This window comes from Coregonus clupeaformis, chromosome 34 (assembly GCF_020615455.1).
Source record: "Coregonus clupeaformis isolate EN_2021a chromosome 34, ASM2061545v1, whole genome shotgun sequence".
Taxonomy (NCBI): domain Eukaryota; kingdom Metazoa; phylum Chordata; class Actinopteri; order Salmoniformes; family Salmonidae; genus Coregonus; species Coregonus clupeaformis.
In genome coordinates, this window is record NC_059225.1 from 32,698,595 (window position 1) to 32,709,935 (window position 11,341).

Sequence of the window (11,341 nt, forward strand, 5' to 3'; positions counted from 1 at the left end):
AACTTCAGACGGGCATGTATATGTGGTTTCTTGAGCAGGGGGACCTTGCGGGCGCTGCAGGATTTCAGTCCTTCACGGCGTAGTGTGTTACCAATTGTTTTCTTGGTGACTATGGTCCCAGCTGCCTTGAGATCATTGACAAGATCCTCCCGTGTAATTCTGGGCTGATTCCTCACCGTTCTCATGATTATTGCAACTCCACGAGGTGAGATCTTGCATGGAGACCCAGGCCAAGGGAGATTGACAGTTCTTTTGTGTTTTTTCCATTTGCGAATAATCGCACCAACTGTCAACAATTGTCACCTTCTCACCAAGCTGCTTGGCGATGGTCTTGTAGACCATTCCAGCCTTGTGTAGGTCTACAATCTTGTCCCTGACATCCTTGGAGAGCTCTTTGGTCTTGGCCATGGTGGAGAGTTTGGAATCTGATTGATTGATTGATTGCTTCTGTGGACATGTGTCTTTTATACAGGTAACAAGCTGAGATTAGGAGCACTCCCTTTAAGAGTTGCTGATCATTTCTTTGTCAGTGGGCAAACGTACAAAATCAGCAGGGGATCAAATACTTTTTTCCCTCACTGTGGGTATATACAGTGGGGGAAAAAAGTATTTAGTCAGCCACCAATTGTGCAAGTTTTCATCATAGGTACACATCAACTATGACAGACAAATTGAGGGAAAAAAATCCAGAAAATCACATTGTAGGATTTTTAATGAATTTATTTGCAAATTATGGTGGGAAATAAGTATTTGGTCACCTACAAACAAGCAAGATTTCTGGCTCTCACAGACCTGTAACTTCTTCTTTAAGAGGCTCCTCTCGTTACCTGTATTAATGGCACCTGTTTGAACTTGTTATCAGTATAAAAGACACATGTCCACAACCTCAAACAGTCACACTCCAAACTCCACTATGGCCAAGACCAAAGAACTGTCAAAGGACACCAGAAACAAAATTGTAGACCTGCACCAGGCTGGGAAGACTGAATCTGCAATAGGTAAGCAGCTTGGTTTGAAGAAATCAACTGTGGGAGCAATTATTAGGGAATGGAAGACATACAAGACCACTGATAATCTCCCTCGATCTGGGGCTCCACGCAAGATCTCACCCCGTGGGGTCAAAATGATCACAAGAACGGTGAGCAAAAATCACAGAACCACACAGGGGGACCTAGTGAATGACCTGCAGAGAGCTGGGACCAAAGTAACAAAGCCTACCATCAGTAACACATTACCGCCAGGGACTCAAATCCTGCAGTGCCAGACGTGTCCCCCTGCTTAAGCCAGTACATGTCCAGGCCCGTCTGAAGTTTGCTAGAGTGCATTTGGATGATCCAGAAGAGGATTGGGAGAATGTCATATGGTCAGATGAAACCAAAATATAACTTTTTGGTAAAAACTCAACTCGTCGTGTTTGGAGGACAAAGAATGCTGAATTGCATCCAAAGAACACCATACCTACTGTGAAGCATGGGGGTGGAAACATCATGCTTTGGGGCTGTTTTTCTGCAAAGGGACCAGGACGACTGATCCGTGTAAAGGAAAGAATGAATGGGGCCGTGTATCGTGAGATTTTGAGTGAAAACCTCCTTCCATCAGCAAGGGCATTGAATATGAAACATGGCTGGGTCTTTCAGCATGACAATGATCCCAAACACACCGCCCGGGCAACGAAGGAGTGGCTTCGTAAGAAGCATTTCAAGGTCCTGGAGTGGCCTAGCCAGTCTCCAGATCTCAACCCCATAGAAAATCTTTGGAGGGAGTTGAAAGTCCGTGTTGCCCAGCGACAGCCCCAAAACATCACTGCTCTAGAGGAGATCTGCATGGAGGAATGGGCCAAAATACCAGCAACAGTGTGTGAAAACCTTGTGAAGACTTACAGAAAACGTTTGACCTGTGTCATTGCCAAAAAAAAGGTATATAACAAAGTATTGAGAAACTTTTGTTATTGACCAAATACTTATTTTCCACCATAATTTGCAAATAAATTCATAAAAAATCCTACAATGTGATTTTCTGGATTTTCTTTCTCTCATTTTGTCTGTCATAGTTGACGTGTACCTATGATGAAAATTACAGGCCTCTCTCATCTTTTTAAGTGGGAGAACTTGCACAATTGGTGGCTGACTAAATTCTTTTTTCCCCCCACTGTATATGAGTGTACATGGTATGATCATGAACTGAAGAGGGATAGCTAACACTTTGACTAATGTATTGACTTAAATTTGTGACTGCACAGCAGTCTCAGATGAAAGTGCTGTAATGATCACATCCGCTGGCAGTGCTTTAGGTCCTCTAACTGAGAAACACCAATGACCAACATGACGGAAGGAGCGTAGACCCCAACAGGTGAGGGGGAAATAAGGAAAATAAGAACTCAGAATGAAAACAGGAAACAGATGCCTGCTGGTGTGTTACATGTGAAAAGGCCTGCCTTAGCTGGAGAAGGGGGTTTTCAATTAGTCATAGGCAGCTGTATCCTGGCCTGGATGTTGAAATGATTCTAAACCCCCTGTTTGGAACACAATCTGAGGCACACACTTGCAGTTTTGCCCCTGTTATGCTCTAAAGCTGACCGAAATGTTAAAGGTATTTTGAAAATGCCATGATGATAATGTAATGCTCCAAAAACACTTCCTGATTGTTATCTAAATGATTACCCTTTCAGACAGTAAGAGGACAAGGTATTCCACATCACATTTCTGGAATTCCACTATTAGAGTGCACCTCCTGTTCAGAAAACATGCATCTTACAAAATACCTTCTTTTATGCAATTGGTAATATGTGCACATGCAAAACAACATCCATATAGTTAATCACCATCAATTTCTTAATCATTCCTAATGATTAATTCTTAATCATTCTTAATCTTTTTTTTTTAACAACACATATTTACGTATGCTGTGTAGTCATCTATAAATATTCTTCCCAACAGATGTAAGCTATTGAATTTACAACATACTGCCCCATTGGCATTCCAGAATAAATGACATCAGGAAAGTCCCTTATTTTCATATTCCCCTCCCTCTTCTATATGTGTTCTCCATAAATAACTTTATATTCATTTGTATTATTTTATCTGTATTATATTGGATGTGTAATGCAAATAGCTTGGGTGTATTGTAATATCAATTGCCAAAGGTGGAATAAATCTGAACATACTTTTAGACTTTTACAATTGCAATATTAGGGGCATGTTAGTGCACAACTGCTAATTTCTTAAATGTAAATGTCCTAAACTTACTACGTATATAGTTAAAGCATTTGTAAATGTCTTATGCTATTTCTGTACACACTGCACAAATGTCACATTCGAAGGCCATCATTAGTGTGTGTATGAAAAAAAAAATACATGTATGCATTCACTAACTGTAAGTCGCTCTGGATAAGAGTGTCTGCTAAATGACGAAAATGTAATGTGTGTGTGTGTGTGTGTGTGGTGGGGGGAGGGTCTCAGGATTGGCATCTTCTTGCCAATAATAAACTCCATTCATACGTAGTAGATACTGTACACACATGGCAGGCCCTGCCAGGAAAACAAGACTGAAACCTTAAAGCATAATACTTTAAATAAATCACACCACAGGAAAGAAACTACACAAGTACTGTTTATGGCAGAGCTGCAGTCCTTATCTTCAAAGCAACAGAAATCCTTTTGAATCTGGATCAGGTCTGAACATTTAAAAAAAGAAGACTGTTTAAACTTTTGAGAGGGTTCTCTGAAATCCCTGGTCTGGAGTAAATGTTGAATTTAAAGTATCTACGCAGAAAGCATCACATTTGTATAATAGTAGACTTAAGTGATTTAGACTAAACTAAATTACACTTTAAACAGCCTAAACATTTGTTCGAAACTTCAATCAAATGGCCTATTAATCGAGTGGTCTAAGCAATTCTCCTTCTCCTTTGTGTATGGGTGGTCCTCTGTAGCTCAGCTGGTAGAGCACGGCACTTGTAACGCCAAGGTAGTGGGTTCGATCCCCGGGACCACCCATACACAAAAATGTATGCACGCATGACTGTAAGTCGCTTTGGATAAAAGCGTCTGCTAAATGGCATATTAATTAATAATATTAATATTAATATATTAATATTAATAAGACAAAAAAGATTTGCTGGGAGTTTATCAAGCATTTACCATGGCTTGTGCTACAAATAACCTAATGTCTGAGTCTGATAGTCTGCCCAGTTCACACTATCTAATTAAACATTGTCGTTGTCTGAGCAGACCAGATCAGAGCATTGTGATTACTTATCCGCTATCTCTGAGTAGGCTGTCTAGGACAGACAGAGATATCATGGTGTCTCACAGGTCTAGTGAGGGCTATACATTGATACTGATTCTTGACCAGTTAATAATTAGAGAAAATTACAATCAGATGGAGCTCTATCTGTCTGTCTTTCAGGGGACCTGGGCTATGGGCAGATCAAACAGACAAGACCGGGGCCAGGACAGGGAGGAGCAGTGGGCCAGATCAAGGGGCTATACACTCACAAAGTCTTTACCTTTGGGTAAAATATGAGAATCTGGCACATTGCACAGGACCATTATGAGGTACAGTTTCCATGACAGCAGTGCTTGGGTAGAACGGCAGAGAGGCTCAGTGACGGAGACGGTCTGTATTGGATGTAGTGCAATAGCCTGCTGTGGCAATACAATAATACAATACTTCATCAAATGCCAACGCTCAACAGCCCGGACAATAAACAAACCACTCAATTCAACAGAAAGGGGTCTTATCAGAGAGCCAGGTCAAGAATGCAATTCCTAATTTGCAAAGAATATAATTGACTCTAAATGTTTGATGCCCCCTTCAATAGCGTATTTCAGAGCTGCTGAGCAGTGTATTTTACAATGAAAGACATTTATGGATAACTCAAAAGGGAGGAATAAAGTTTTAATCTGTTTATGGAATATGAACATTTAAGTTATTTCTGCATCATGACTCAGTAGGCTGATACAATGGACAGAGTCATCATTGGTTCCTATTGGACCTCTAGAGACGTTTTTTATTTTTCTAAAGCAGCTGTGTTCTTGCAAAGGTGCTGGTTATACTGTTTAGATTTACTTCCACATAACTGAATGTATTTCAACATTGTAATATAAAGACCTTGATTTTGTTGTCATTTAGTTTTATTTCAGTTACCAATATGTGGATATAAACTAAATCTTGAAAACAAAACTTAAGGAAAACCAGATGTGCTATTTAGTGTAAAAGCACAAATCACCCTAATAAAGAAATAATCATGAGGAAATTATCCCCAAAATGATGTAGCCTAAAACACCTATTCTGTATCTGGGCCCTGTTGCTGCAACACTGTAGGCAGCCAGGGTTTGGTGGTCTGAGGATGTGGTTGTACCGTTGTAAGTTCTGTTTAGGGTCTGGCTAAGTCTGGTGTGTTATCTGCTCTGAGAGGTGGGGACATCATTGTGTTCAGCTAATGAGACCACATTAAGCCCAGCCACCCCAGGGGGTGTGTAATCCTCTCAGCTATCCCCACGTAGGACAGGCCAGGGCAGGGCACTGTTTACAAGTGCTTGGGCTGACACCTGGGTCTATGTGGTGTGTGCTCAAACACCTGGTTAGCATTGACTGGGTGCAGGAATAGAGGACAGGGCAAGCCTGCTGAATAGAATGGGGAGAGGAGGGGAACACAACTGTTACATAGAATGGTGTCTTAGCCTGACAGTGTATCTGATGGCAGCCTGCTGGGTCCATACAATACACTAGGAGTTTGAACACCCAGATTCCCACTCCACTCCCTCTCACACAGTTTTACCAAACAATGCAGCTCACAGCTCAAACCTCAGATCACAAGTTCCTATGATGAACCACTGTGTGGAAACTCATCTGTATCTCTATATGAGACTGTTTTATATTAGCACACTAGAATACAGAGCTTCGTTAACAAATATCATCTTGTTAGAATACTCTTTCTTATGTCTCCTTTTTGCTGTGACACGTTTGTCCTTGGAGTTACTTTAATACACATCGCTTCAAAGTATAGTTGGTGAAGATCATCCTAGGATGGGAGATGGTGAACAGTAGGATCTGAACATTTTATTTTCCGTTCCACCACCTACACATTTAACCTCCGCATGCAAACCACATTGACACAATGCAAGATGGTCCCATTGGTGGTGATGATGATTATATCCAGGCTATCAGCCTCATGTTACTCAGTCCAATGAGCTTCCTCTTTCTATTGTACTGTATGTCCTTGGTCCATCGAGGTACAGCATTGACACCAGCATGTCCTACACAGGTTACGAAAGGGTTCTTCGGCTGTCCCCGTAGGATAACCCTTTTTGGTTCCAGGTAGACCCTTTTGGGTTCCATGTAGAACCCTCTGTGGAAAGGGTTCTACATTGAACCCAAAATAGTTCTACCTGGACCTTAAAGGGTTCTACCTGGAACCAAAAGGGTTTCTTCAAGGGTTCTCTTATGGGGACGGCTGAAGAACCTTTCTAGGTTATAGATAGTGTAGGTACAGCCACATCCAAAACAGTGTCATAGCAGGAATCTTTGTTCTGACCCATCCATGGAGAAGGTGACCCATCCAATGAGCTTCCTCTTTCTACTGTACGTCCTTGGTCCATCGAGGGACAGCATTGGCTCCATCATGTCCTAGGTAATCCACATCCAAGACACTGTCAGAGCGGGAATCCTTGTTCTTACATCCAGAAAAGGTGCTCTTCGGGTGAGGAGACTGTAGTGGAGACCCTGGAGACCTCCAATGCTGATCTCTCCACCTGTGCCATCCTGGCTCACTCCAAATCCGACTGAAGACAGAGAGTGTCTCAGTAGTGTCTCATATATGACTTCTGTCCAATACAATGGAACAATGTGATGGGGAATCTTCAGAGAACAATCCCCATTCAAACATTATAGTGACCATTCAGCATTCACTGTCCCTAGTTGTTTGGATTTCAACAATCACAATGGCGTGCATGAAACAATGCAATGATAGGCCTACTGTGGGTCAACTGCCATCCATTCAGAGATTAAGAAACCAATGAGATTGAACGCATCTACCTGCAATTCATGACAAAAATAATGGTTAAGAATATAAGGAACATTTGGAACAACTCTAAAAAATAAATCAAAAGGTTTTATGTTCTGACCAGTAAATGTAAATAGATACCAAAGTTAAGGGTAAGTATAAGATACGCTACTTTTACAACAAACAATATTTACAGAAATGTCAACCGAAACTAATATTATTGTATTCTTGCTGAGTCATTCAAGCTAATTAATTAAATCCATTAGGGCTTTTCACACGGTCGGTGCCTGTGTGTGCTATTCAACACTCGGATGTGGATTCCAACCCTAATCCTAACATTCCCTGAAATACATTGCAATACATTTTGTGGGGATAGAAAAAATAATATTTTATGTGTTTTATTAGGCTAATATCATGTAGTGTTACTCCAAAGGTAACTTCTAAGGAAGTGTGTGACTTACAAAATAATGTTTTTTATCATTTGGTATTTTTATTGGGCTAAATATCTTAATTTGATTAGTTTCATATGCAATGTCAAGCGCATAATCTTGATAAACGAATCCTATGCAAGATCATGAATGCAGTATGTGACAAAATATCATTAACATCTTTAACAATAGGCCTAGAGCAATTTTAAGAATTAGGGCTATAGCCTACAAAGCCATATTTAGTGTGGCTAGCAGCCTATGCTTTAATTGGAGCACTTAAATTCGATTACTTCGTTCTGGTATCATTAGACTGTCTAATAAGCAAGCATACATTGTATCGATTCACAAAATCTTTGACTTTGAAGAGTCTAAAAGAGGAGTATCTAGAAGAAAAATAAATCTTGATCACCCTGTTATTGAATTAACCGAGGCAACATCAGTACTGACTCATCTGTTTGACCAAGGTGTCAACTTCCATTACCTTTTTTTACGGGGCCTGAAAAAATATTCAGCAATTCGTCTGTCACTACAAAACAGTGCAGGTAGAGGCCGAAATGAATGAAGCCACTGCTGTGCCGTGTGTATTTTCACAATGAGACCCATTATATGCCTTTTTGACATCTTAATAGCAGAGACTAAAGACATGACAGCAAGTCGTCTAGCCACAACAAAACATTACAGGTGGTGCAAGCCAGAATGGATGAGAGGCGTTCGCCTGTGTCTTCTTGATTCTACATCTACATAAACTTCTGTAATGACACTAGCCTCTTGTTGAAGTTGATGGGATGTATAATCAGATGTGTAATCAACGAAAATAGAGTGGGATTATCATATGAAACCAAGAGGAATTCTATAATGTTAGGCCTTTTTCCCTAGTCATGCAAATTGCAAATCAAAAGGAATACACTGACTGAACTCAAGGGCTGCGCCTCACAGCCAGGGTTTGTTGACACACTGAGGTCATTTTAACATCCACGTTTTTGAATTCATGAACAATATCACGAGTTGTGAAAATGAAACATGTTTATATGAAAACAAGCTCGCCCTAGCTCTCTGGGGGGGGGTTGTACTGTCCCACACAACTCCAATAGATTTTCCTTCCTGACCTTTTAGGACTTCCTGTGCAAATCTTATCACTCTGAAAAACCTGGCACGGCAAAGGCTGACACGGAAAAAGCCAACACGAACATGGCCAAGATGTCAAAAAGGCCTGTTTAAAATAGGTCCATATTTTTCTTACATATGTATTTTTACATACTGGATATGTCTTTGTGCTAACCCATGAAAACCCACAGAATGTCCAAGATGGCTTTAGTTCAATAGCCTATTTATTGTATTATAGGCCTACTGATGAATCGACTTGATATAGGCCACTGTTACACACAAAGGTAAGCTTGTCATGCGGCCCTTATCAAACGTTTAGATATCTCTTTAGTTTGGGGAAATATTTGTAAACGTAATCGTATAATAAACCTGCCTTCGTAATGTTTGTTTCAGTGTCTCAATAGGTGTAAAACGTGCTTTGATAGAGATAGTGGACCTGATAAGAGGAGAGGGCAATTGGCACGTGACCCATGGTCTTTTAATGAATAACTAAAGTTCTGCCAGAGAACATTGATGTTAGAGGATGATATCCAATTGATTTAATTGTATTTATCACACAGAGAGGAAAGTGAAGTAATGCCTCAATAGAAAAACAGAAAGATATTTCAAAGGGGAAATAAAGTAGGCATCCGATTAATCTGACAGTAAATCCATAATGGATGCGTTACATTTTAGCAGACGCTCTTATCCAGAGCAATTAGGGTTAAGTGCCTTGCTCAAGGGCACGTCGACAGATTTTTCACCTAGTCAGCTCGGGGATTAGAACCAGCAACCTTTCGGTTACTGGCACAACGCTCTTAACCACTAAGCTACCTGCCGCGTTATTATTAACCTCCAACTTCAAAGGGAAAGACGGCCTATGTCAAATTTGCCAAAATTGTCGTGAAACAATAGAGCAGTCATTGCACTGAATCATTAGAGCATTTATCTCCAATCATTTAAAAAAAGGAAATGATTTAAATAAATACAAATTTGATAGGCCTACATGTATTCTTTTGATTTAACATTAAATGGCCATTTGATTGATTGATGATGGATTGAGCGAGGCATCAAGAACTATCACCGACTTGAAAGAACACCTTGATTTGACACATTAAATTCACTCCTCCTGGCTTAACATTGGTGGATAGACTCCCGGGACAGCATATAGCCAATCTCCATCACTAGTGAAGTAGGAGAGCAACCTCAAAGGTCAAATAGATACATAACCATGTACTTTGATCGGATGGATCCCCCCACATTAAGATCTTTTCGCAACGAAAGCCATGTTTGAAAGCGACGAGTTCTGCGGTACGTCTTCCCAGAGTGAGCAGATGTCTGAGGCGCAGTCCCTCGGCTATGTCCCATCCAGTCCTCTCTCGGTCAACTCCGACTCCAGCTGCTCTAGTCCTGAGCCGAAACCATTGGCAGAGCCACGGGTCAGAAGGCCGCTGAACGCCTTTATTATCTGGACCAAGGAGGAGCGCAGATGCCTTGCCCAACTCAACCCTGAACTAGAGAACAAAGACCTCAGCAAAATTCTCTGTACATTTTATTCAAATAATTCCCATTGGAATTAAAACTATGATGAGACTATTCATATTTCAACAATTACCAAAATCATTATTAGCCTATTAACCTATTGATGACATGGCAAGTTAGCTGAATGTAGCATGGATATTGTGTGTTTTGTGGTGTTTCTATACTAATAACTCATATGATTGTGTTGCTACAGGTAAGACCTGGAAGGCCATGTCTCTGGAGAGAAGCGGCCCTACATGCAGGAGGCAGAGTGCCTGAGAGTACAGCACACCATCGACCACCCCAAGTACAAGTACCGGCCCCGCAGGAAGAAGCAGCTGAAAAAGGGCCCCGAAGCCCTACCTGTGGAGGCCCCGGCCCCTCTCTCCACCCTCTGCAGCAAGGGCTTCACCATGCCTTATGATCTCGACTACCTAATCCAGAACCAGTGCCATCAGCAGCAAGCCTACCCAAACCCAGCCATCTACCCAAACTCCCAGGCATACTTCTCCCATATGCCTGGGACCTACCACAACAGGTCCATTTACCCAGACCCAGCAGCCACATTCCCTAACAAGCCTCAAAATACTCTAACACAGCGATGTACCCAGCAGAACCTCATCCATACTATTCTACCCAGCATGGGCTGCAGCAGTGTGGGGCCCCCAGCCCAGCCTATGCTGTGTCTCATTGGGAGCAGGGAACTTCAGGGCCTGAGGTCCCTAGCTGTTCTCCTCCACTGGCCCCTCTCTGGAGTTCTATCTGGAGCAGGTTCACCTAGATATGCTGTATGATCTGGACCAGAGTGAGTTTGAACAGTACCTGGGCCCGCCCCCACGCCAGCCTGAGCCAATGGAGTCCAGTTATCACCAGCAAAGCAGCCTACGGGAGACCTGAACTCTGTCATTTGTCAACTCTGTCAAGATTTTAGCTGTTTTTTGTGTACAGTATAGACGGGTTGGCTGACAACGTCATGAAAATGATGCACTCGCATCGATGAGGCAGAAGGCTGTGTTGTGTTATGATTCTGAACGATCAGATAGCTAGCAACAATGACAAGAAGCTGCCATGTGGGGAATCGTAGGTGGCTCGTTTCAGTTCGTTGTATCTTGTTATTGATACCATGTCTTGTTTTGAGAGGGTTGGACTCATGTCATGTCTATGCTAATATGGCAAAAATTATCTAGCTAGCTAACCAACAACTGTAACTATGTATATGAGAGACAACAAGTGCTCATTGTGCAAAGGTTTTATGTTTTCAATAAACATTTGGAGACAAAATATAGTTTACATGTTGTCAACA

General features: G+C 41.6%; 1 pseudogene; it reads left to right on the forward strand.

Annotated features, from left to right (window-relative positions):
- Nucleotides 1-9,553: 9,553 nt before the first annotated feature.
- Nucleotides 9,554-11,121, forward strand: LOC121549615 (annotated as a pseudogene).
- Nucleotides 11,122-11,341: the final 220 nt, after the last annotated feature.